Source organism: Papio anubis, chromosome 2 (genome assembly GCF_008728515.1).
Source record: "Papio anubis isolate 15944 chromosome 2, Panubis1.0, whole genome shotgun sequence".
In the NCBI taxonomy this organism is placed as follows: Eukaryota; Metazoa; Chordata; class Mammalia; order Primates; family Cercopithecidae; genus Papio; species Papio anubis.
The window spans coordinates 143,986,684-144,014,539 of NC_044977.1; the positions used below are offsets into that span (position 1 = coordinate 143,986,684).

Below are 27,856 nucleotides of genomic sequence, written 5' to 3' on the forward strand. Positions count from 1 at the left end.
ACATGAGGAGTTGAGATGATTGTGAATTTTGGTTGAAACACCGTTTGCCAAATCACTGGATAAACTGTTTTGTCATTCGTCTGAATATTTGAACATTAAAAAAAAAAAAACTGGATTATTATTTTTATTTTTTTGAAACGGAGTCTAGCTCTGTCGCTAGGCTGGAGTGCAGTGGCGCGATCTCGGTTCACTGCAACCTCTGCCTCCCAGGTTCAAGAGATTCTCCTGCCTTAGCTTTCCGAGCAGCTGCCCACCTCAGCCTCCAAAAGTGCTGGGATACAGGCGTGAGCCACTGTGCCCTGCCAAAAGCCCCGGATTCTGATGCATTAAAAAAAAAAAAAAAGGTTTCAGAGTAATATTTCGGCCAACTTCGTGAGTAGTCTCTGATTAAAAACCAATCATTCTAACACCTTTAAAAATAAAACTTTCCACCGGGCGCGGTGGCTTACGCCTGGAATCCCAGCACTTTGGAAGGCCGAGGCGGACGGATCACTGGATGCAGGCGCTCGAGATCAGCCTAGCCAACATGGGGAAAACCCACCTCTACTGAAAATACAAAAATTAGCCTGGCGTGGTGGCGCATGCCTGTAATCTCAGCTACTTGGCAGGCTGAGACAGGAGAAGCTCTTGAACCCGGAAGGCGGAGGTTGCAGTGAGCAAAGATGGTGCCATTGCACTCCAGCCTGGGCAACGAGTGAGACTCTGTCCCAAAAATAATAATAAATAAAAATAAAGCCTCCATTTTAATTGTGCAAGTGCTTTATTTATACAGGGGCTCCCAACATCATCAAGATTAAAATATCATTGGTGCAATTTCTTTCATTGAAGATGATAAAAGTAAATGTTGGATTCCAAATCATGGAAATCTGTTTGAGAGCCAATTTCATTATTTCAGTAAGTTTTTCACAGCAATGTGTACATTGACATTCCAGAATGGGATACGGCCCAGCTTATAAGACTCACACAGTCTCTCAAATTTTTAGACAATACATTCTGGAAACATAAATATCTTAGCATTTGAAGGGATATGTCAGTTTTTATCTATTGCTTTTAAATTGCATTTGAGGAATATTAAGAAAGTGCTGAGAAATGATAATTCCCATGCAAAATTTCTATTACCTAGATTTTGCATTCATACTAGGCTTTTAAACTTTGCAAACATTGAAAATTCTTTAATTGCTCACTTTTGGAGAAATATGTGTATTTTTGAAGAGTCTTGCTCAGTCCCCCAGTCTGGAGGGCAGTGGTGTGATCATGGCTCACTGTAACCTCCACCTTCCTGGCTGAAGCCATCCTCCCACTTCAGCCTTCCCAGTAGCTAGGACTCCAGGTGTTCACCACCACGCCTTGCTAATTTTTGTGTGTGTCATTTTTGGTAGAGATGGGTTTTCTCCATGTTGCCCAGGCTGGTCTCTAGCTTTTGGGCTCAAGTGAACTGCCCACTTCGGCCTTCCAGTGTGTTGGGATTACAGGTGTGAGCCACTGCTCCTGGCCTGGAGAAATAATTTTAATAGATAGTAACCAAAAATTATATCAATATGCCAGTAGAAACGTCTTTATTAGGATTCATTAAGAAGAAGACGCTAGAAAGCTTCTAGTTCACATTTGATTTTGCGGGGGTCAGAAAAAGATACCCCAAAGTACAGCACTTTGACATGCCAACTACTTAGAACTAAAGCACATTGGAAGGCCTCCGAAGCAGCATCAGGACTAATGTATGTCTCTGACCTTCTCCTGCCCTCCTGTCTCTTGCCACTCATTCTTCCCCAAAGTGAGTCACAGAAACCAGAATTCCTCTTACAAGTGAGTCATAGAAACTAGAACTCTTTCTCCCCAAACCAAGCCTTAAAACCTAGAATCATTACCCTAACTTTCCTCTGCCTTTTTGTGTAAAAACTTGTCCGTAAGAAATTATATGACCTCACTTGTCTCAAAGTAGATGAGAAGAACCTTATTCTGGAAGGAGTCCTGCCCTATATCCAGGAGGAAAAAAATGCCACAACAGACAGGCCAAGTAGAATCCAAACAGGCCTTGCTGGCTTTTCCCACTCAGTGTCTTGCTATTAGATCATTTCTCTCTTTGTTCAATCATATTTTTACATAGATGTTCACTCATCATTGAATTTAAGCATAAAAATGGACAGTTTTCCCTTGGGAGATTGGGCTTCATTTCTGAAGGCTCTCATGACATATAAAACTTTGATTAAATAAATGTGTTACGCTTTTCTGTCGTTAACCTGTCTTTTGTGATAGGAGGATCAGCTGTGATCCTTATGATGGGGAGGAAAGATATCACACCCTTTTTGCCCCTACAATATGTTATCAAGTCCAGCAATGATTTGTAAAGTCGCAAGGTTAAGTAAGGTTAAAAAAGTACACACACATATACACATAGGTGTATCTGTATGTACACACACACAAACACATACACACACATTTCTAAAGTTACCTATTCAACTACAAATTATATTCCTTAGGCATGTTTACCTCTTTCAGTTCTCCAAGTAAACCTTTTTTCTTTTCTTTTCTTTTTTTTTTGAGACCAAGTTTTGCACTTGTTGCCCAGGCTGGAGTGCATTGGTGTGATCTCAGCTCACTGCAACGTTCACCTCTCAGGTTCAAGTTATTCTCCTGCCTCAGTCTCCAGAGTAGCTAGGATTACAGGCACCCACCACCATACCTGGCTAATTTTTTGTATTTTTAGTAGAGACAGGGTCTCATCATGTTGGCCAGGCCGGTCTCGAACTCCTTACCTCAGGTGATCCACCCACCTTGCCCTCTCAAAGTGCAGGGATTACAGGTGTGAGCCACTGAGCCTAACCAGTTCTCCAAGTAAATCTTAGTTTTAGTTTTAACTATCCTGGCCCTCTCCCATCCTTCCTCAAACAAAGCAAAACAAACATACAACACAATAAATAAACAAACTATAAAACAGATCATTATCATTTGGATGTAGTCTTCACCTTCATCTCGATAATTGTCAACTCTTAATCATTTCATGGAACAATTATTTTACCTTAATTGCTTAAATTTAAAGTTGATTGTGAAATGATAACTCCTAGAAAATAGGTTGGAGATGAATATTCCTACTGTGCATTTGTGACTGCATATGCAGAGCCTTGTACCTCTTAGCTAATCAGATTTTCTTGAGTCATTGACTAGATCCAGCATTGTCAGTTTGCCTAAAGGAAAGATACTGATGAGGTTAGGCTCCTTCGAAAGCAATCATATGGTTAATTGCATTAGTGTGAACCTAGCCTTTGTGATTAAAGCCTAGGACTTTCGTTTAGGTAGAGCAGGACTTCCACGCTTCAAGGCACTCCTTGGCATATCTAGTACTCTCCAGGCCTTGAGAAAATGTGCTGAGGCATCAGCATATTTCCCTGAGGAGCTGCCATGTTTGGGAGATCATTCAATCATTAGACCATATTCAAAGAAACAGGTTAATTTGAATATGTAAACACTAGATCACATATTCATATATATGCAATCTCTTTGAAAAGATCATCAGAATGCAGATTTAAATAAACAAGAACATACTCAAAATTTGACATATTATGTGCTTGAATTTAATGTGAATCAGTGCTTGCCCAAAGGATTTTGTATCTGTCATCTAATGATGCCTGTATACTGCTGCTGGTATGCTTTTCACAGATGTACATTAAAAAGACTCTCTGCTCTGTTTTTGAATAAAATCCTATGGCTCATATTTTCAAAATTCAAAATTTAATTATTTCTCATAAAATTTGGTTAGTAATATTTAGGCCATATTTATATACACACACATCACACATACACACATATATGTAGGCACATATATACACATGTATATATATGTGTGTGTGTGTAAATATGTACATAGATTAAATTTAGTACATAAAATATTTCAAAACTTGTTTTTAAGCTTTAAAAAAATTACATAGAATTAAAATCATTGTTCTTTCCCTCTCTAGTGAAATATTGGCTTCAGAGTTCACTTTTTATAAAAAAATTCTAAATCATTAAGCAAGTAGAGTATTATCCTTATTTTTTTTTAATTACCCAACATACTTTTGGGGTTTTCACAAGTGGAGGCTAGAATGCATTGATGCATAAAGAAACAACTATCTATGTCCCAGTAATTCAAATCCAACACCATTTTGACTAGATACTTTAACATACTCATAGGTGTAACACAAGGGTAATTGATGATAAGTTCAAATTATTTGCGTCTTATTTATCTTAAAATCAATCCCATAAGCTGTTATTAGCCTATAGGCAATAATATCATTCTGTCAATTGTGAAAACAATGAAATTTTATTAATCTTACTGTATTTACTGCTCCTTTATAACCTCATAAAAACTGGCTCCTGTGTATATAAAGCATTTAAGGAACCCTACTTCCTTAGAAATAGATGCAATCAATAAGATTTACTATTTTAAGAAATATTAATATAAAAAGGGGGTCATAGGATGGTCTATTCTCATCATTTTGCATTGTTCTCCAAACAGTTGCCTTCGTTTTCAGGGTGAATCTCTGAATGTTAATAGCAGACGCGTCACGTGCCGAAGCTGGGAGCATGCAAGCCGTGTTAGGCACATAGATTCTTTACAAGGAAAAATGTTACACAAAGCATATTGGATCAGGGGCTTGATTTCAGAAATGGAATCTTTCCTTTCTATTTTAGACCTGTCTGACTCAGTATTACATACCACTGTAAAAATTTGCTCATAAAAAGATTAAATATTAAAATTGAATGCAAAGTAATAGAAAAACAAAACCTCTATTCCCCAATGCAAAAATCAAATATGCAAATATGAAAATGAGGGGACGCTGCTTTTTCCCCCTTACACAACTGATTAAATTGTCACTGCTGGAGATTACATGGGGTTTTATTCCCTTTACAGCCATATTCAATTGGACAGATAGAAAATTATATTGCCACAGACGAGACCCACCACTTGGGTACACTGTGCTTCCAGTTGTTGCAGAGGTCTTGTCCAAAACTTTGCAGCTACCCTTTAAAAAAAGAAAAGATTAGATGTGGTCATTCATGACACACTAGATTTTTTTCTAAAGTCCTTTCCAACTTGGAGATTTCAGGACAAAAACTACTCTTCTTGCTTCTAGATATTAGGCTACAGCTTACTTCCCATGTAACAAAACCTTCACCAACATATCCCCTTTTTATATACTATAAATGTATGCATGTGCAAACATATGTATGTGCATATATATATATATATATATATATGCATATATCTCAGAGGCTTTTTTCTTTTTGTGTTTACACTCTGTTTCCTAATTTGTGACTTTATTTCCTGGCTTAGCACTTCTAACACAGAACCTCCCCCACCCCAACTCCTTTTTTTGCCCAGTTGTCTCTTCCAGATGAATATATTTGATTCCTGCAAAAACTGAATACAGAAACAGGATTACCTGTGCTTCTCTCATGCCTTGGCGTGGTTCTGAAATGGTTTTCGCTGTCTGCCTCCGTGGAATAGAAGTTAGTGCTCAGCGATGCTGTCGCCTGTCTGTGTCACTCTGCACTGGGGCTGAACAGAGAGCTGCCTCCAGCTGCAGGCGAGGGGCCTCAGTGTTAAGGACGCACAGAACTAGTTTGTTAATGAGATCATTTCTCCAGTGCAGAGAAATGTAGCCACAAACACAGGGATATTTAACAACTAAAAGAAGTGGTAGGATGATGTTTTTGAATTCAGTAATCAGGAAAAAAAAATAACAAAAAATAGTGAGCAGCAGATGCTTCATTGCAATGACAAGTGAATAGGAACAGGACTATTTGCCTTAAGATTTGTAGTAGATAGGCACATGTTACTTTGCTATAGAAAGGAAGAAATTGATCCCCAAAGAATTTGTAGGTGGCTTGGTATGTGGCTGGAAATATGTTTGTTGTTTTCAGCAAAATAATGCTTAAGGATGTTTTTACTAGCTAAGATCTCTGCTGTATCTGTTGATATAAATGTAATTTGAAAATTTTCTTTCTTTGATTGGGTAGTTGAGTAAACAATCAAGGTTTTCATTTCTAGCACTCAAATGGGTAAATTTATCATGAAATCAAATGATTTCTTCATGCAAAAACTTCCAACACTTTTGCATTTGAAAACACAAACACATACATCATGCTTAAACAAAGCATTCTGTTTAAATTTAAGAATTTTAAAAACCATTGCTTTCTAACATTTTGAATGCCCTTTCTTGATTCAGATATCCTTTTGCTGTCAAAATTAAAAGCAGAGTTGTGTTCATTCTACTGGCTTGAACATTTAGATATATCCTTTAGTCTCTGCTTGTGTTTGCTTTTTTTTCTGTCTTTCCCATGTTTCTTTGTTTTCCTTTTGTCTTCTTCTCAAGACTTCCCATGGTTTTTGTTTTATCATATTGTTCTCTTTGCATTGTTCAATTGCTCTTTGACAAAAATTCCATATTTAATCTAATTTTCTTGTTTTTGTTTCATTTCCCTTATAGTTTTATATGATTAGTTTTTTTTCTTTTATGTTAGGGCATTGTGTTTATTTGTGAAAACATAATTCCAAAACTCAGAATGGTACTACATGGACAAACTTTTCTATTGAGTGTCCTTATCTTAATATTTTGTTTTTTTGACGTCTTATTCTCTTTCCCAGTTCTGACCATTTTAAATTATCTTTTCATCTATTGCATTGCCTTTTCCATCATTAATAGTCTTCTCTTTTAATTCTTCCCTTGATGTCTTGATTTACTAGGCATCTCTTCATTACTAAAACATGACCACCATTTTTTCAACACTTAGTATAAGCACTACGCTCAATGCTTCGTATCTATTCTCTTGAATTGTTACTGCAAACTGGAAAGGTAGACATTATCATTCTCATTTGACACAAGAGGAGACAAAGGCCCAATGATTAAAGTACTGTCTGAGGACCACACAATAACTATGACAGCACTGATTTGTCCCCAGAGCTATCTGACACCAAATCACCCCCTCTTTCAACTAAACCATATTGAGGCTCAAAATCAGAATTAGGTTTTGAAATTTTCTTATGCATTGGGGAAAATATACTCACTTGTTAAACCTCACAGATATATACTCATTTCAGTCTTAGTATGCACGTGTACCTGAAATGATTCAATATAAATTACTCCTTAAACCTTCCTTTTGATAACATTTACCAACTTTAGTTTTATTTGTGATCAAAGAAACCTCTAAACTCAAGTTACTATCTTGAACAAAATTTTTGAGACTAAGAGTAGGTTCAATTTTCCTTCGCATTCATACCAATCTGCTAATATATGGTTGTAAACGTACAAGAATTGTAATAATAAGTTTCTACTAGTACAATAAACAAGAAAAGACAATACTGGAATAATAAATAGCCTGTGTTGTCTGCAAACCTCACAACACTATATCAGCCTTTCCAGTAATGACATCAGTAATCAAATATGTTTTTACAGTTGTCAATGTAGCGAATCAGACGTCTAATCCCAGTCTGCCTGCAGCTGCTTTTCCTCATCCTTCCCTCATTGTATTAAATTTGCCTTTTGGGAAAGTAAGAAAATTATATGTTCCCTTATGTTCCTTGTTCAGGTTTAAAAACTCTTATTCTTCTTGCTATGATGATGACATGCAGGTGTCATTCTCTAAACAGGACACTTCGCAAGTTTCATAAACCCACTGTTTAATCATTACCATTTTCTTCACCTTATTATGGCAATGATAATACATATATATGTGTGTGATTATGTGTACATATATACACACAGAGACATATTTACTTTTGAGAAGCAGATGTATATTTGATATTCTATTAGAAGTCTCTAAAATTGTTGCAGCTATTTCTGTGAAAGAAGTTGTATTTCTAGACTTTGGAAAAGAGCTTAACAAAATTTTCTTTGACGGATTGCAGTCCTGAAAGTTGCTCTTGTATTAAGCTGCAATTAATGCTTGTACCCAACAGTCTCTTAAGGAATTACGGAAGAACAAAGTTAACAACTAGCAGGCCTAAAATAGCTAGAGAACTTTGACCTCAAGGATAGGATAACAGTAATGCAGTGACTAAAAGGAGAGACTGAGGAGTAAGGAAATCTTGACTTCAAATTTCAGCTCTTATAATTTGCCACCTTTGTGACCTGGGCAAGTTACCTAATTCTTCTAATAAGAAATATTCTTCTAGTATTTCTTTGTTTAAATGGAGATAATGCCCACCTCAAAGGGTTTGGGGAAAACTTACCAGTTAATAAATATAAAGCATCCAAGACAGAACGGTATTTACTAAGTCAAGTATAAAAGACAATGGTTATCATTGTTGCTATTATCATCTATGCAGTAATTAAAAATGAATTTCTCTTTCTTTCCTTCTTTTGTCATGATGTACTGAGCCATAGAGACTTTTATGCATCTTATGAGTAGCATTTATGGTTCTAGTATTTTCCTGTTTTGGTTGTACTCATCACACTATAATGGCTATTATATTCAACTCCTGTAATAATTTTAAGATCAACATAAATCTCTACCAAGTGAAATATACATGAATCAACTCTTCAGCACATGTAGCAGAAAGTTTCTAGGACTAAGCTCAATGCCTACACAATGCCACATAAAAGATGTTCAATAAATTACTGTTACAACTAGCTGAATTGAACCCATATATTGTGTTGGCCCAATGCAAACCATAAATTCATTAAATGTATGCTTCATTCATGTACCTGTACATACATATATGCTTTTATTCATGTATCACATGTCTACTGTATGATAGGGACTGCCCCCAAATTAAGCTAACTACGATGGGCAGGAACCATTTGTTTTATGTATGTGTGTGTGTGTGTGTGTGTGTGTGTGTGTGTATGCAGCATACATACATATGTATATATATATCTGTAAATATATACTTTACTTTTTCATCTGTAAAAGTTAGAGGGACAGTCTGATTTCTAATGTCTCTAAGCAATAAAGGTCTATGATTCTTATCTAAATACACTTTCTTTTTTAGAGAACTCCCAATAAAGCTGGTATACCTGGACTACCTCTACTCCTAATAATCAGATTTCCCAAACTTTGTATAATTGCAAGGGCTGTCTATTTATTACAGTTGACTATAACTGTCACTATTTTTTCACCTACTATTCACTCTTTTAAATTTTATTTCAAGGAAAAACTGTTGATTTGAAAAACTGTTGTTAGGAAAACTCTGACACATCCAATTGAAAACATACTTGGTCACAGTAGTGAAAACTTCAGATAAACTTTCAAGATCTGATTACTCACAGCCTGACGAGAAATTGAAAAGAAGGATCTTATTATCATTGGATTGTTTGCTCTTTTTGTTTTTATCATGCATTTCTCCAGGCTGTCCCTATGTATCCTGAAAAGCAAGCCATCTAAAGATATAATTTAATTGATTGATTCAGCAAACATTTCTTGAGTACCTATCATATGCCAGGCACTGTATTAAGTATTAAGGGTACAGATATATAATCAATATTCTCACCACTATATCACAAAACCTATTAAATAAAAATACCAATGTAGATAAATCCATGAATAGCTACATTTAAAATTATCTGCAAGACATTCAAAAATACTAACCAAAAGCAGAAAATGTGCAATCAAATACTCAACATGCTGTTTGTGTTGTTTTCTATTAAAAAAAAAGCTTTCAAAATAATAGAAATTTCAGTTGTTCAAGCATAATGTACTTCTATTCAATTGAGCCCCTAAATCCAGATTAAAACCAGAGTTGGTTCCAATGGGCATGTCCCCCTCAACACCCTCCTGCCGCCAGCCATTCATATTGAATTTTAAATTCATGTTAGCAACTGCCTATACAATCCGGGGAGGAAAAGGAGAGAATAGGGAGAGGGGTGGTGCTGAAAAAGTTTCTGAATGAAAATTTGCAAGTTAATCTCAGAAGATGAGATTTTTTAGGAGTTCCTGTATCTACAACACCACACAGAGTTGTTTGCCAATAACAATTTGGATACTTTTTTTAAAAAATTCACTACTAAAAAATTGCAACTGACTCTTTGCAAGTAACCATTCAAACAATAATAAAAGAAAGCAATGCTCAGTTCTATAGTTTGTTCATCTGGCAGTGAAAGGCACAGGTCTAGAGGGGGGCATGTGTTTATAATATTGCTATGTGAAAGAAACAGGGGCAAATACATATTTCACAGAAAGTTAACACTTGGGATAGGCTATTATTAAACATGTTTAACTGGATGGCATAAATATTCTTGAGAAGTGAATTTACCTATGTAATCTTCTATAGACCTAACAGGAAGGGTGACCCTGTAGAACCAGGATCAAGGCTTTAGCGTGAATGATTGTAAGCACGTGTAATTATTTCTTTCAGATTTATAACAACATTCTTGCTGTTAACAAATATAAATGTAACATTTACTAGGAAATAAGAGACTGCAGACGGAAATAAACAAACCTAGGATGTAGTTCATCTAAGTAAACACTGAGGTTATAAACCTTCCAACTCAAATATCAAGAGCCCTGCAAATTAATGCTACACACAATAGATCCTTTGGAAGCTAACTTAATCCACCCCCCTGAATCTACATGAGGGCCATGCATAACAATGCAGGAGCTGGGTTTCCATTAAGAGTTTCCTCTGCAGGCTGTCAGCTGTTTGAAGAAATAACAATTTCCTAGGCATGAAAGCTTTTTCAGAAGGTTCCCACTGATGTGTAATAAAAGTGACTTTCCTTTTTTTTCTTCTGCTTCTTACTTTCTCCCCAACCTCAGATGTAACATTGTGGGGGGAAAAAGGGGTGGACTAAGGCCATAGGCCCCCTACTAGCTTACCTTACGTGGATTATCAGTGCAGGTGTTAATATAATTGAAGGTGTGGTAGCAGATACAACCCCCTAATAGCTTTTCCTATATGGAGATTACCTAGGTAGAGAATGCCAGAGTACCTGAAGAATAGGCAAGTGAGTACCTTATTAACATATCACCATTCAGCGGCAGCTGCATATCTGGAAGAAGAAGAAGAAGAAGAAAAAAAAAAACCTCTAAAGAGCCTATTCATCTATGTTAATGGGCCCATTGCACAGTACATTGTGTGAGAAATTAAGTCTCTGGCTGTGAACTTCCTGTGCTGTGCAAGCTGCCTTGACTCTTTTTTATTGCTTCAGTGTTATTATCTCCTCCTGGAAATAAAAACAATCATGTTCTCACATTTGAGAAGCCAAAACATTCCAATATAACAAACTGGAGATTCTGGTGGAAAGTTTCTTTTGTCTCCTTTATTAACTGAAAAAATATGTTTTGAAATTAAAACAACCCCTAAATTTACATCAAAGCACATCAAATTAACTGAGCTGCCCTGTGAATGACAAAGTTTTTTTTTCACTCTTCTTATAAAATACACAATTTAAATTGCTTTTCTAGTTATCATTCCTTTTTAGAATTAATTTTTGTAGACAATATGTTAATTTATTCAAATTAGGCTTTTTAAAAAAAATGTGCAACTGGCAAAAGAACTGCTTTCCTCCTGAATGATAAGTAAAATAGACACTTTAAAAAAATGATATTTATTGTGAGCAAATAATTTCAATTTCAGAACAAGGTTCGCTAGCATTTCAAATATAAAAATAAGAAAGGTAATTTAAGATTAAAGAAAATCCCTCTTTTAGGTGTTAAAAGTCGAATGTTTGCTCTTACTTTCTTCGTGGTTGTTGCAAGGCCATCATGTAAACCTATGTACATCATTTGGTATAAAAATGAATTCTATTCAGATTAATAGAACACATTTTCATCATTTTGTGTGCACATTACCTAGTCATTACCACCATCATCATTAAGATCCTTATCATAAAATAAAAAGCTAATGACCAATAATGATTACAACTCAATTAACAGTGACTCTCCCAGTGTGATTTTAAAAATTCAGTTTCCTTCCAACTTGAAGCATTTTCAAGCTAACCTAATATGTTTTACTATTTAATAGGTTACTGAATATGAGAGACAATAAAAAGAATGCCATAATTCAATCTGCTACTTTACTTTGCTAATGTACATTCTGTCTTCACTGACAAAATTTGTCTAAGGAGAATAATGATTATTGTCTGATGGACCTACGTTTTCAGCAATCATCAATCTTTATTTTAAGAATATGGCAAATCAGCCAATGGTAAAAAAAGGTTGAATACACCCAGGATGGATATATAAACACCACAGAGTTTGTCAAGAAAATTCTTACAGTGTTAAAACTTTAGATTTTTCATTGATTTTTGTTTTCTTTAAAATATAACTAAGAGTTCGTAAAAGTAGGATGTAGTCAAACAGATCCTTCTCTAAATGATATCATGGCATGGATGTTTCTTTAACTTGCACAGTAAAATCAGCATTAATTACTTGAAATAATATTCACTGTCAAGCCTTTTTCAAGGATGAATGCAGGTTTTCCAAACTACTACTTACTAATATATCCATATTACATTTATTTATTTATTTACATACACTTATTCATGTGAAGTACTGAAAGAGATGAATCTGTTTTCTTTGGAGTCAGTGCTTTAGTCACTGGGGTATGACTATAAGTGGTACACTTCCATAGACTTTGGAAGGCATTGCTAACTTTGGTTTCTTAAAGAGAAGACAAATTATTAATCTACAGTAGCAAGGAAACTTGACTATCCATTCTTTCTTTAACTAGCTTATATTTCATGTTGCTTTATATAGACTACTAAATAAACAAGGTTTTCTAGAATGAGTTCATATTTTGTTATTTAAAAACCTCTTCTTTACATGGGGTTCCTTTCATAAAATACTTTCTTTTTTTCAGACAAAATGGCTTCTAGTTTTTTTGGCTAATATTTTATGGTCACAGTCTGCTACTGGGGGCACTTGGACGAAAAGAACTGAACACAACTGTTTTCTACAGCAAGGGGGCAGTTGATATTTCAAAAATAATGGAGACCAATAATTTAAAGAAGAGCAAAATTGAACTAGTTCTGTTAAAATAATTCGGATTAATGGGCCATTCACAGTCTTGCTAACACTTAACAACTCTATGCTCCAGGTAATCAGGGTAACATTGTTGCCAGCAGAAAAGTGACACCAGAACTTGTCTTCATTGGCATCAGAAATGCCAGCCATATCACCTCTGACTGCATGGCCCCATGTCTATTAACCTTATTGATTTGGAGTCCTGCTGGGCCTCCCTGGAAAACTACTCCCTGCTGAAAGGTTGAAGTGGATCAATCCTGAACCATGGACAAGAATTCAATAAAACAACACAGTAAAGACCTTTAACCATTAAGTATTCCTTAAAGTAAATCAAATTAAGAACTTTGCAGTAATGAAGCTCTTTTAAGATTTTTGAGATGCCAGTTGATTCCACGTCCCCAAAAATAAACTACTGTCTAGAAGGGGCATCAGGCTATTACAAGAGACACCTTTTTATCTGTCGTGAAGTAGTTAATCGCATATAATAAGGAGTGCTGGGTTTGTGTATTCAAGATGGCTGTTATGTACATAAGTGGTTTTAAATTCAAATTTAAAAATTTTATTATTTTCATAACAAAATTGAACATTATGCAGACTCGCAGTAGAAAATGTCTTAACAGAAAGAAAAATCTTTTTCTCACTAGCTACTAACATAAATTGATTGTACTTACTACTTGTTTTCTATAGCATTCTAATTTTCTGAAGTTGTTACTAAACTTACAATCTTTTTCAAATTCATACTTAATAAAGAAGACAAGTGCAGAGGTTCAGACCTCCATATTTCTCCACAAAGGCAGAAATGATCTACATGTATAACAGGACTTCAACAAACCCATTCATATTTAAATGCAACTGGATTTCTTAGGAATTCAATTTCCATCTTTCCAGATTTTATATTCTTTGGGCTTTGTTTATTCACAAGTCCCTGATCTGGGCTTCAAAAGAAATCTCATCCCCTGAAAACCAAACACTTTTGAAAACTTTTAACACTTGGAAAATTTAAAGATCTTACCAACACTTATCTTTAAGTCTTAAAAATCCTCAATTCACAATAGAGACTGTATATGAATATATATTTTATGTAAATATATAATATAATATATAAACATTTACATATTTACTTTATGTATTATATATAAATATATGCATATATGTATTTACATTATATATATTTATTTACTTCTGAATGTTTCTGCTTTCTCCTAATAACTTTTAAAATGACTGGCTGTTTTTAAATGATCTATAATGTCATGTTAGTGAATGTACATAACTAAAAGTTTGAATTAGGAATGCAGACACAGTTTGATTTTAAAAAAAATACTGGTTGATATTTTTGTTTCCTAAAATATTTTTCTGTAGTATTTTATGTAGTATTGGGACTTTTTTTCTTACTGGAAGATAAATACTATATTGTGTTGTTCATTGAAAAATGGCCCAATTAGTTGTTATGCTGAAATAACTCCATACAACTAGAATAACAAAAATTAATGATTGCTGGCTGTAATTGGTATTCATCTTTGATCAATAATGCATTATAGCCTGTGTGCAACACCTAACATAGAATATAATATATATTATCTCTATTTAGCACCTCTAGGCAAGAATATTGTAAAAAGAAAAAAACCAAAATTACTGTTTTTCTTTAGTGACAGCTCTCTAAGGAATACACTGGAATGAGTTCTGTCTGCCCAACTAATTGATAATTATTTAATTAGCAATTTATAATGACAATGGGATTTTACCCTCCACTAGTCCATCTCTTCTTTAAGACAGAAGTAGACAACTTTATGCATCTTTGTACTAACTTCTGGCAGTCAACACTGGCCAAAGTGTGCCCTCACTAAGATTTCCAAAGTTAAACTCTAAAAGCAGTGTGTGCCACCACCTCCTTTAAATCGCAGCATTTCCTTTTCCCATTACCAGGGATGACTGGCATTTTAACAATGTGTGTGGGTGTACACCCTTGTTGTGTCACTGTGGACAGTTCTAACAGCAGCTTCATTAGTTCTTTTTACAACAAAAGATAGGGTTTTCCCCCCGCCTTTTTCTTTCTTTCCCTTAGTTGGCATGCGGGCTGAATTTTCCTTGGACCCCCTGCTTGACTTTTTTTTTTTTTTATTCCAGAACTTCTTTAGAATGGTGCTGCTATTCGAACACTATGAATTGTAACTGATAGACTGTTTGCAGAGGAACTCATGAAAGTTCTCTTTGTTCTCCCTTCTTTAACCAGGTTTACCAGCCCCTCCCTCCCACCATCCAAAAAGGAAAAGGAAATCCACTTTTAATTATACATTGATGGAAACCACTGTGTAGGAAGGATGCATTCACTGTAGAATAGCCATTATATACTTTATTACAAACAAAAAGAGGTGCTTGCATCAGAACAATTAAGACAGTAATTCTCTATACTGAGCAAGAGCTCAAGTTAAAATGCATTTTTCTCCATAACATTTCTGTTCAGTTTAATATTTCTCCCCTAACGAGAGAGTTCTTTTAAGACATAAAACTGGGTAGTAGCTTTAAATATATATGTGTGTGTCTGTGTGTCTCTGTGTGTGTGTGTGTGTGTGTAATCTTCAATTAACTATATAGAGAAGTTTTGTGTAGATAAAAACAATAAGATTGAATCCCATCTAACTGAAGTTTTGACAATTCATTCCTTTTGTATCTTTCATGCAAAGAAATAGACTTGGAGTCAAAAAGATTTGAAATGGAAGAAGGTGAAGTTGTGGGATCTCCTTGGGAATAATGAGGGAAAAGCTATATTTTAAGGTGAGTCAGTGATTAATGATGAAACTTCAATATTCTCTCTAGGAATGAAAAGAAAGAAAATTAAAGGATCAAGAAATAGGCACATTCTTGAAATAAAATTTCAACTGAGCTTGCCTTTTAGTTTTTTACTTCTAAAGCATATGTACACTCATTTTCTTTAGGTTAGAAACCCTTTTTTGACTTTTGATGGTTTACTTATATAAGAATAAAAAGTAGTAATGTCCTTTATGCTAAAGCAAAGGCATTTGCTCTAGAGGACCAACATTCAGTTTCCAAAAAGGTCATCCACTTACATTTTACACACCAGACCCATTATCGCCGGACTCTCATCACAGCTGTGTGAATCAAGCAGGACAACTCATTTTTTATAGACAAGGAGGAAAGGGCTTAAGACAGTAAGTAACTGGTCTTATTAGTTGAGGTACATAAAGAAAACAAGACTAACACAAATACTTTGGCAATAAAAAATTTAGTATAAGAATTAGATCTTCTATGAATGTTGGTGGGAGCTGTTTAAGTGACAGTCTGGAAGAAGGCAGTGGGGAATCAGAGATACAGTCAATGCCAGATTTACATGAAGCAGTGACCCAGGAGAACAAGTGAGGGTTTGTAGGAAAATATGAGAAACTGTGCTCATTTGATAGCAAAGTTGCACTATGATGTGTGGAGATGTCTGTGGAAACTATCCTTTCTGGAGAATATGTTGCTTCTGTAGGGGAGAAAAAGTAGTACTTTTTCTTTATCCATTACTAGGGTCACGGCTGGCACTCCTACAACAAAAGACAGATTAACAAGAGGAAAAACATAACAAATTTATTTATCAAAGTTTTATTTGACATATGAACCTTTTTGAAGTTTTATGTGACATGGAATCCTTCAGAAATGAAGACACAAAGACCAGAGGAAAACTGTATTTTTATGCTTAGGTACAATGAAGAATAGACAGTTATGTAAAAGCATGATTGAACAAAAAGTATGATCTAATGGTAATAAATTGGCATGTGTGGGGGGGCACGCAGCAAGGTCTATCTGTTTAGATCCTTTTTGGCCTCTGGGACAGGACAGGACATATCTGGAATGAGGGTCTTATTACCTACTTTCAGGTGAGGTAAGTCAGATAATTTAAGTATTTTGTTCTAAGCCCTGACATACCTATAATCTCATAGCCAAGCCTGTAATGTTGGGCCTGAGGGCACGATGAGTTGGCAGGGTCTGAAATCAGAAAGACATATTGGACATGGAGCAACAGTAGAGCAATGATGAATTGGGGCTCACTGGTGACTTTTGTATCTGTGCCTTAAACTATCTGAGATGGCCTTCCAAGAGTAATGGCTTCCTCACTTCTACCTTCCAAAGCTCACCTAAATTCCTTTCTTGGGCAACTCTAACTCAGAACCATGCAGGGAAAGGGATTCTGGAAAATGTAATTCCCATCCTTGCATAGGAATAGAAGTGCCAAGTTGACAATACACAGTTCAATGTGTTGGTCTAAAACCACGTACCAAGAAAGCAGAAGGACCAAAGCTAGAGTAGGTTTTCAACTCTGAGGACAATGTTGTTTTCATTCTATCAGGCTATGTTAAACCATAAATTGTCAAATGGGAATTAGTTGTCAAAAGGAAGTTTATTGTTTCATTGAAATATTCAGATTTAGGGGATGACTAGATCCTGGGATTCAAATGGTATTGTTAGGATTTAATTTTTTTCTTTTTCTCTCTTGTTTCTACAGTCCGGAATGGCTTCATTCTTACCTACTAAGAATGGTAAAGAAAAAGAAAAATCAAAATTGCTAGAAGAGTAGCTTTTTGCCAGGTGCAGTGGCTCACACATGTAATCCCAGCTACTTGGGAGGCTGAGCCCAGGATTCTGAGACTGCAGTGGGCATGATTGCACCATTGCACTCCAGCCTGGGCAACAGAGCGGGAGACTCCCATCTTTAAAATAATACATGGATAAATAATAAATTTTTTAAAGTACATAAGGGGATGGAAGTTTTAATTAGCTTGATATTATCATTCCACAATGTATGATATATTAAAACATCACATTATACCACCCAAATGTATACAAGATTATTTTAAATTAAAAATAAAAATTAAAGAAATAATAGAGGTCAAGAGATGATTGTCCATGAACACAAATATATACAATATTACTTTTAATTAAAAATACAAATTAAAGAAATAATTGAAGTCAAAAGATGATTGTCCATGATTTGGAACTATCTATGTCAGTTCCAGAAATCAGGTAGAGGGAGAAAATACCATCCAAACATGGGTAAGAGAAAGATGGCTTTCCTGTGATTAAGAATATGGAACGGGCAATAAATGTCCACCACATCGATAAAAGCTCCTTTTTTAAATTCAATGAACTTTGTTATTACATAAGGGAAGTGGAGAAAGGATGGGTTTATCAGCTCTCAGCACCTTTAAGAATTTAGGCCGGATGTGTTGGCTCACGTCTGTAATCCCAGCACCTTGGGAAGCTGAAGTGGGTGGATTATCTGAGGTCAGGAGCTCCACACCAGCCTGGTCAATGTGGCAAAACACCGTCTCTACTAAAAATACAAAAATTATCATGGTGTGGTGGTGCATACCTGTAATCCCAGCTACTGGGGAGGCTGAGTTAGGAGAATCGCTTGAACCTGGGAGGTGGAGGTTGAAGTGAGGCAAGATTGCACCACTGCATTACAGCCTGGGAGACATAGCGAGACTCCATCTCAAAAAACAAACAAACAAAAACACTAAACATTTATGAAGCAAAATTGATATAGAGTAATATAACTGAAGTAGCAATTATTTTTTGATCAGTTGGCCATATATTATATGTGCCCAGTAGTATTCTGAGCATTAAAGGGAATATAAAAGTATAATTTATAGTTTCTCTTCACAAGACTTACAGTTTTATCGAGGACAGAAATTTTACGCACACAACAATTAGCAAACAGCTTAAGACAGAAGGTAATTAATGGCTACTTTAAGTGATATGGCTAATAAAGAGTAACATTCTATTAGGAAGGACTATATAGGAAGGACTCCCAAAAGAGTTGGTACATTGGTCAGTCTTTAAAAAGTGATGGAAAAAAGGAAAGATATTCCATTCTAGAGAAATAACTTAGAAATAGATATAGAGACAGGACCAAGGATATGATAGGATAATATCACAAATGTTACTTCCCCTTTTTCACTAAAAGTATCTCTTTGCTGCTGTTGAGCACAGCCATTTGCCAAGCTTAGGGGATAAGTAATCATTGTTTCAAGCCAAACACCAAAATTTTGTTATCTAATTTCCTGGCTTTCTGCATGGGGAGGAGAGTCCATGTGACCCAAATAGCTAATGAGATAAATGAAATCTTTTGGCAAAGTTTTCGGCAAGTTATTGCTTTCCTAATGTAAAGGAACAAATGTGGCTAGCTTCACCTTTCTCCTTTTTTCTGCCTTAAATATAAACAGTCTCTGAAGGTATAATAGCTACCTTCAACCACGAGACAAGAAGCTTGGAAAGAAAAAGTCAATATTCTTTTTTGTCTTTCTTTTTTTTTTTTTCTTTTGTATCTCTGTTCTTAGGCTGGAGTCCAGTGGTGTGATCTCAGTTCACTGCAACCTCTGCCTCCCGGGTTCAAGCAATTCTCCTGCCTCAGCCTCCAGAGTAGCTGGGACTACACATGCATGCCACCGCACCTGGTGATTTTTTTTTTTTTTTTTTTTTATTTTTAGTAGAGACGGAGTTTCACCACGTTGGCCAGGCTCTGCTCGAACTCCTGAGCCAGGAGAGCTGCCCGTCTCAGCATCCCAAAGTGTTGGGATTACAGGCGTGAGCCACCGTTCCTGGTTGAAAATGTCAGTATTCTGAAAGCGGTGAGGCAGAAAGAAAAAATCCAAACCAACCTCCTTCCAGATATTTTGGGGTTAAAGAAGTCTCTTTTTGTTTAAGCCACTATAATTATTTCCTTACTTGCAGCCAGATCTATTTTTAACTAATACAGATAAGAAAGAAATCAACCTGGTGAAGGGTTGAAAAATAGTGGGAAACATGAATTCAATAATCACCATATACCATTCATGCATTTATGATTTTGTATGTTGAATATCTGCTGTCTTAAATGCCTTTTCTTTACTTCCTTAGCAAAAATGTCATCTAGTTAGGCCTAGTAATTTGTTACTTCTTACACAAAATTTTCTTTAATTACCACAGTCAGAATAAATGAGGCTTTGGGCTACCACAAAATATAGCTTGTACTTAGATATAGCACTAAATAAATTTTCAGTCTCGTTGTATGATTAAGTGTTTAGATATGCGTCTCTTTTCCTAGCCTGCAGATTTCCTGAGGACAAAGATGTCTTATTCAATTTTTTTGTTTTGTATAGAAGTGTCTTACACATATCCCGCTTTCAATCTAGTTTTCGTTAAATGAAGTTTTTTATTGTAAACTGAAAAAAAAAATTTTTAAAGGTAGCGTTATTTTCCAGCTCCCAGCTCCTTCTCCAGTAGGTGAAACCTATCTCTCCATTCTTAAATCTGTACTTGGGGGAGTCTCTCCGAATCTGCTGTGATTCTGGAGACTGCCACCCAAAAAGATATATAGATATAGATATAGATATAGATATAGATATAGATAAAGATATATATACACACACACACATATATATACATACACACACATATACCCCCCCCCACATATATATGTATATACATATATTTAAAAATTTTAAAAATTAAATCTGTACTTGGCTTTGTGACTTGCTTTGCCAGTGGAATGTAGCAAATAAGATACAAGTAGAGACTTGAAAGTTATGGTGCATTGGAGCTTGCACTTCTCACTGCATTTTATAACCATGAGAGACTCTATGTGGAGAGCTCAAGTTTGCCTACTGGATGATCAGAGACCACAAGAGCAGCTGACCCAGCTAAACACATCTTCTATCCACCAGTTGACCCATTAAGTGGCCTCAGTTGCTTGACAGCAGCCAAGACCAACAAAAGAATTATACAACTGAGCCCAGCTAAATTAATGACACATAGAAATATGAAGTAAATAAAATGATTGTTTTAAGCTACTTAATTTGGGGGTAGGTTTTTATATAGCAACAACAAATGCACCATCAAATTTTCAGGTTGCTTTTTTAGAACTTTCCATTTCAGAGGTTCAGTTTAAAATATACAGATGATTGAAACAAATGTATCTTTTGGTTAAGAAGGAATTTATTTTCATAATTTTTGGTTGACTTGCAAAAATTACTCAAATTACCGGTTTGTAATATAGGCCTATCCTGACTCATAAAATAAATTGGTTGCTGTTGATTTTCAAAACAGTATCATGGGACCAACAAAAGTAAAATAAAAATTCTCTGCTTTTTAAGATTTTTATCAAGCGGTACAATGTTTCAAGCTGTTAAAAAACCTTGAGTATCCTTTATAAAACTCATGAGATCTGTGACCTACCCCAACTATGTTGTTCTTTGGGGAAACTTTTATGAATATTTTAATATTTTAAGCTAGGGTATTAATAGAATTTTGTTTGGTCTTAGCTTGATTCACAGGAACTTGGTTCTCCTTAGACAATAAGAAAATCCTCAGCATCATACCTTACTAAAAATCTACCCATTTTATATATGCATTAGGTATGAATTTCAAAGCCTTAATTAAGGTTTCTTAGTTTTAATCTTTAGTAAATTGCTTTAACTCTAGGGCAGTTAGAAAAATCTAAGTTATCTCTAAGCCACTTTCTGTGTTTATTTCTCTTGTCCCTTTCCACATAGATAACAAGCAGGAGACAGCAAGCAGAGGAAAAGTAAGGAGTATGGCTGGGCATGGAGGCTCACACCTGTAATCCCAGCACTTTGGGAGGCCGAGGCGGGTGGATCACATGAGGTCAGGAGTTTGAGACCAGCCTAGCCAACATGGTGAAACCCTGTCTCTACTAAAAATACAAAAATTAGCCAGGCATGGTGGCAGGTGCCTGTAACCCCAGCTACTCAAGAGGATGAGGCAGGAGAATCACTTGAATCCAGGAGGCAGAGGTTATAGTGAGCCAAGATCGGGCCACTGCACTCCAGCCTGGGTAACAGAGTGAGACTCTGTATCAAAAAATAAATAAAGTAAAGAGTACGGTTGGCTGGTTCATTCTGTCCCCCTCCAAAAGTTTCTGCCTTAATTTTTGTGGAGGAAGGTGTATGTAGGTTGGAGAACAGGTCCTGGATTTTCTGAAATGTTGAGCAAATCAGCCAGGAGTAAAGATGCCATTCTCACAGAACTTTAACATAAAAGCGGTTTGTGCAGCTCTGCCTCTTGGGGTGTCTTGCTGTGACATGAGAAGTCACAGCTTCTCATGTCAGCCTCCCAAAAAAGGCATCTTCTTTGTGAATGGGGTCCCCTGCCCATCTTAGCCCTGACTTGACAGGCATTTTCTTCTTAATATGGAAGATAAATTTATGAGATATGCTCTCAACTGTCCCAACGTAGTCTTTAAAATCTGTTTTCATACACCCTTTCCCACATCTTAGATGCTCTACAGGAAATAACATATAAATAGATATGTATGTATTTCTTATATAAATAACTTCAACTTTATGATCTCTACAAACAACAGTCCGTAGTTATAAGTAAAATTTCCATGACATTCCTGAAGCAAAGTTGGAATTAATGTGCTATGGCTACTAAAGGTTGAAGTTGGCAGCGAGTGTTTCTCCCAAATCCCCTGTGCTGTGAACCTAATGTCTGTGTCCTCCCAAAAGTCATATGCCGAAATCCTAACTCCAAGGTGACGGTTTTAGGAGGTGGGGACTTTGGGAGGTAGGAGGTCATAAAGATGGACTCCTCTTGATGGGATTAATGCACTGATAAGAAGAAGCATGAGGAAGATGATTTTTCTCTCAGCCATGTGATGGTACAAGAAGATAGTTGCCTGCAAACCAGGAAGTATGTCCTCACTGGACACCTTCAGAATCCGCTGGCACCTTCTGCTGATTCTGGCACCTTCAGAACTATTAGAGGTATATTTCTTGAGCCCACCTACTGAGTTTTCTTTATCTTCATAACTGGTAGAGAGACCAGTTTAAATATCAAAACACAACATCAAATGTATGGTTAATTGCCTAATACAGCAAAAGGAAATGGCTATAATTGACTATTTTACTGCTTATCTCCTTTTGTCGATTGCTACGGAATACTGGAATTATATGGGTACACTGAGGCAGTTGGGACATTTTGTGAAGTTGAACAAATCCAACTTTAAGGTCCTTGGATTTAAGCTTACAGTCTTAAAATATAATTGCTCTCATGGTCAGTCTGTTTGGTCCAACTGGGCCTAGAGTCTCTTTCTCTATCAGTTACTAAAAGTCAGTTTTTTACTGTGAGGTTTTCTGTTGTTGTCATGTTATGTGTTGTTTTTTTTGTTTCATTTTTAATGAAATGGAGAGAACATGCTTTAGAATAAACACACATGGTAAATTTTAAGGGCTCGATACAATATTCTAACTGAGTGTTCATGTTCAAGCACTTTCTTTAGAAATATTTTAATGTGAAACACTTCACAAGCTGTAAATCCCAGGTTAGTTATTACTAAGTGAGCCATACAAGTTATCAAAAGCTTTAATTAGATAAACTGGCTTACTTCTCTTTATCTCTTTATTTCTTCAGATATTAACTGTCACCTCTGAGTAAAAATCTTCAGCCAGATCTATTTTTTCATTCAGCCTCTCTCTTACTGCAAACTACAACCACAGACTTTTTGAAAAAATATGGCTACCATCCCAGCTCCATAGTTTCTGTGACTGTTTTGTCTAATAGAGGAAGAACTGGCACATGTCTGTTAAACAACAGTAGGAATCCTTCTCTCACTGTTTTCCAGTCATTTGCTTTTCTGTTGGCATCTGTAACTAAAACAATTTCACATAAAACTGAAATGATTCACTACTCTTGCCTTCTGTTAAAGATTACTGATTTTCAACCCGTCTTGGTATTTACATGACGTCTTTCTTTTGAACATTTTTTTTTTTGCATCAGAATCTATTGGAACATTCACATTGGTACAACAGAAACAGTTGTAACATTACTACATTTTCATTTCTGAACACTATATGTTATATGTGTTATAACTTACTCTTGGGATCTTACAGGTTAATGAATAAATTCTTAGAGTACAAAACTACTTTAGATGAATAAATGAAAATACCTGTTTACATCATAAACATTTCACTTGTGTGTTTTTAATCATGTTAAAACATGCCAATGTCTTTAAAATGTTTAAAATACAACAATATGTTTTTAAAGTTATAGAAAGATAAGAATTATTCTTTTGAAAGAAAGTACTTCACATCCGAGACCCAGATGTAATGGAGCTGTGATAATAATTATGGAGAACAAAGACAACCTCTGATAGAAAAATATAAAATATATTCCCTTGTGATTGAAAAAAAGGTCCTCATAAGATTTTCACACAGGCTAATGGCACCACATTGCTCCTTACATTTCCTTTCTTCTTTCCTTCCTTCCTTCCTTCCTTCCTTCCTTCCTTCCTTCCTTCCTTCCTTCCTTCCTTCCTTCCTTCCTTCCTTCCTTCCTTCCTTCTTTCCTTCCTTTCCTTCCTTCCTTCTTTCCTTTCTTTCTTTCTCTTTTTCTTTCTTTCTTTCTTTCTTTCTTTCTTTCTTTCTTTCTTTCTTTCTTTCTTTCTTTCTTTCTTTCTTTCTTTCTTTCTTTCTTCTTTCTTTCTCTCTCTTTCTTTCTTTCCTTCTTTCTTTCTTTTTTCTTTCTTTCTTTCTTTTCTTTCTTTCTTTCTTCTTTCTTTCTTTTTTTTCTTTCTTTTAACTTTCTATAAGATAAGGTAAGTACTCTATATACACAGGAAACATGAAACAGTGAATCAATTTTGTCCCTTGATCACTTTTAAGTAGGAAATTGCCAGGCATTCCTGTTTAAATACAACCTAAGGTCGAATGTGTCTGTCTACAGCTTCCCCAAGTGCTACTCACCTTGTGCACACACTCTAGCCTTTTAGTTGTGTGTTTACTCTCCTCATCTTCCACAGAATTAGTTGAACCTCCATGAGGTTGATAGAGTCAGTGTTGTGAAGTCCTTCAGATCATAGATAATTATACATTTTTGTCCCCCAGGCTGGAGTGCAATGGTACAATCTCAGCTCACTGCAACCTCCGCCTCTCAGATTCAAGCGATTCTCCTGCTTCAGCCTCCCGAGTAGCTGGTATTATAGGGGCCTGCCACCATGCCCGGCTAATTTTTGTATTTTTAGTAGAGATGGGGTTTCACCTTGTTGACCAGGCTGGTCTTGAACTCCTGACCTCAGGTGATCTGCCTGCCTCAGTCTCCCAAAGTGCTGGGATTACAGGCGTTAGCCACCACACTCAGCCATAATTATACAGTCTTTAAAAGAGAATTTGGATAATTTGAAAACTTTTTTTACTTGGCTAAACTCAAGGCACAAAACAAATTCAATTAGGCTTAAATAATAAGTGATCCAGTCAAGTTCTGATATTTACACATATGCTTGAAATAATGGTTGGTTCAGTTAACAACTCTATTCACTAGGGGTTGCAATCATATCACAAATTCAATTTTAAAACTTTCGTAGTTGTTCCTCTTACCATCGTATTGCTTTTACTTTGAATATCTCTCTTCTCAGAAGTAATCACAATTACGTGTGTGGCGATGATCATTTCCAAGCTTATTTGTAAACATTTATTAGAAATGCTTTTGTCTGGAAAAACTTATTTCAGAAAGAATATTTGGTTGGATTGTGGTCAATATGACATTGCTACCATCCCTTTTAAGATCTCCTACTCAATGACATTTCAGTCCCTTTTTCTACATGGTTCTAGGTTAGAGTTTGCCAGTGAGAGGTACTCACCGTGATATTGGAAGGCAGAAACGAAAGGAAGGTTACGATGTTCTGGAGGTACTTTCAGGCAGACCCGGCCAGATTGCAAACAAGATCACAAGAGCTTTCTGGCAAGCTCACCTGCTTTAGTGCTGTAGGCAGTTGAGGTAGCAAGTAATCACTTCTTGAGAGCCAGGGCTACTAGCTGAAATAATATTAGGTTCAGTGCTTTCTCAAGAACCTTTTGAAAACTTCCAGCTCTATTGCTACAATTAAGATTATCACTAGTAAATTCCCTTACTTATTATACTTTCCCAGCATTTTAATTATTGCACATGGCTCTAATCTCTCGTATGAAAGTTCATACTTGAAATATAAAGCGGCTTCTGATTTTCTAATCAGATACCAACTGATAGAAATAATAAGCATTGTTTTGTATGATTTTAAACTTTACACAAATGGCAAACTTCTATACATTTTTTTCATGTTAACATAGTTTCAGTTCATTCCTTTCAACTGATATGTAATATGCTAATGTTTTATTTATTACAATTTATCCTTTTTCCTATTACGGAACATTTAGTTGGGTTTCAAAGTTTTGCTATTACTCCTAATGCTCGAATGAAAATCCTGTGTTTCATCTTCATACATACAATACTTTTTTGAACTCTATATTAGGAGTAGCATTGATGCCTCCAATGGTATAAGAAAATTCCTTTTCCTGTACATTCTCATTAAAGCCTAGTACTGTCAAATTTTAAAATTTTGCTAACATAATAAATGTTTAATAATACCACATTATTTTATTATTATTATTTGAGATGGAGTCTGACAGTGTTGCTGAGGCTGGAGCGCAGTGGCATGATCTTGGCTCACTGCAATCTCTGCCTCCTGGGTTCAAGGTGTTCTCCTGCCTCAGTCTCCCAAGTAGCTGGGATTACAGGCAACTGCCACCACACCCAGGTTATTTTTGTATTTTTTTTTTTTTTAGTAGAGACTGGGGGTTCATCACGTTGGCCAGACTGGTCTCAAACTACTGATCTCAAGTGATTCACCAACCTCGGCCTCCTGAAGTACTGAGATCACAGGAGTGAGCCGCTGCACCCAGCCAATATCACATTATTTTATTTAAAAATTCTAAAATTCCTATTAATAGAAATTAGATGTAAATCATCTGCTTGATGTCATATGAAATTGTAAGTTTTACTTACATATAGATGTTCACTTGAAAGTTGTTTTATGATAAGAGCTGATGAAGGTATTACAATAAGGCAGCTACTGAATATTATACCATATAGCACATAAAACAGGAATTGTTCATTTAAAGATTATTTCCTCTTACTAGACTATGAGTGTCTTGAGGACTGGGCTCATATTTTCATTTATGAATCCTTTAATCCAAACTTTAACACCAGTTAAAGGTGTGACCCAAACTTTAACATCAGTTAATGGAGGAGGAGTTGAGTCATTTGTATTCCTCCTTTTTTCTAAAACTAACCAAACATTACAAAGAACCAAAATAGTTATAAACTCCTTCTTCAAAAAACTAGGAAAAGCCACTCCTCGCAATTACAACTATTGAAATTTGAAGTCCAGATCAACTAGAGGTAGAATGCCAAGTAGGAAACATATTTCTAAGATATAGTGAATTTTTAAATTCCCCTAATGTAGAAGGGATCCTCTCCTAAAAAATCAGTGTCCATGTAATTGGTACAGCAAGATTTGGGGAGGGGTGATCTGAGGGAGTGTCTCTGAATCCAGTACACCTTATAAAATGGAGATGAAGGAGAAACAGCAGAGACATACCATTGGTGCTGATCATAGGCAACTAAAAATAAATGATTGAATGTCAAAACATTGCACAAAAATGAGTGACACTGGAGATTTTGCTGCGATCCTCACAAACGCTCTACTTTCTCTGAACGGCTCTTCAGAAGAGCGAGTAAAGACATATTCCCAAAGTAAAGGTCCTGGAATATTTAACAGGAAGGTTCAGAGATGCCATATCTAGAATAAATTTGCCTGACTTTCCTGCTCAATCATTTTTTTACTCCTCCATCTTTTCTTAAACAATAAGCTGATTCAGATAGAATTGACCACATTTAAAGATGAGTAATAACTAGATGAAAACAGGCATGGAACTAACCAAAAAGGAATAAAAAGTAAGAGAAGAAGAAGGGAGAAGGAGAAAGGGAAGAGGTAGAAGAGAAGTTAATATATAAAGGCAGGAGAAAAAAATCTCTGCATCAAAATAACAACACCAGGCAATTTAACAAGGACATACTCATGATCTGAGAGAACTAACTAAAG

The 27,856-nt window shown here is 35.7% G+C and overlaps 2 long non-coding RNA genes across 3 annotated transcripts in view; one reads left to right on the forward strand and one right to left on the reverse strand.

Moving 5' to 3' along the window:
- LOC103882295 overlaps positions 1-27,856 on the forward strand; it is a 114,849-nt gene that overhangs the window by 16,392 nt on the left and 70,601 nt on the right. For both annotated transcript variants that reach the window (XR_004182261.1, XR_001900041.3), the window contains exon 2: positions 15,624-15,714. This is a non-coding gene — a long non-coding RNA (uncharacterized LOC103882295). The remainder of the gene's footprint in view (positions 1-15,623; positions 15,715-27,856) is intronic.
- Positions 4,036-5,550, reverse strand: LOC101004862. The gene is made up of 2 exons (XR_160152.5): positions 5,421-5,550; positions 4,036-5,000 (listed from the first exon to the last, which is right to left on the reverse strand). It is a non-coding gene; the product is annotated as an uncharacterized LOC101004862 (long non-coding RNA).